Below are 335 nucleotides of genomic sequence, written 5' to 3'. Positions count from 1 at the left end.
GGGGGAATCATTTGTTAGAATATTGTATACTTGAAAGTGAACTAAAGGAGGGTATTATTTTATCCATGAAATTTGTCCATTTGGCTCCTTAGTGCTTGCTGGACTTGATATCTATCTAATTTTTTTTTTCTGAACATGTTGAAGAGTATGTATGTATTCTTGGAAGAAATATAGCTTAGCACAATTAAATTTGGAATGTTACATTGACATTCCATTTTCTTTCCATGAACTTGCCTATAATTTCAGTGAGTGGCTTTAGAGGGTCTGCGACTAGTAGAGATAAAAATATTGTTGGCATACAGAAGTGTTATATACTGTACTTGTGAGCGTGTTGC

General features: G+C 33.7%; 1 protein-coding gene across 4 annotated transcripts in view; it reads left to right on the top strand.

Annotated features, from left to right (window-relative positions):
- LOC125862270 (ATP-dependent RNA helicase-like protein DB10) overlaps positions 1 to 104 on the top strand; it is a 7,651-nt gene extending 7,547 nt beyond the window's left edge. For all 4 annotated transcript variants that reach the window (XM_049542308.1, XM_049542307.1, XM_049542309.1 and 1 more), the window contains exon 9: positions 1 to 104. This exon is cut by the window's left edge. The gene's annotated coding sequence lies outside the window, so the exon portion shown is untranslated.
- The last annotated feature ends 231 nt before the right edge of the window (positions 105 to 335 follow it).

The sequence above is a fragment of the Solanum stenotomum genome, chromosome 4 (assembly GCF_019186545.1).
Source record: "Solanum stenotomum isolate F172 chromosome 4, ASM1918654v1, whole genome shotgun sequence".
NCBI classification, from domain to species: Eukaryota; Viridiplantae; Streptophyta; class Magnoliopsida; order Solanales; family Solanaceae; genus Solanum; species Solanum stenotomum.
Note: the sequence above shows the minus strand (reverse complement) of the source record. Positions and strands in the feature narration are given on the sequence as shown.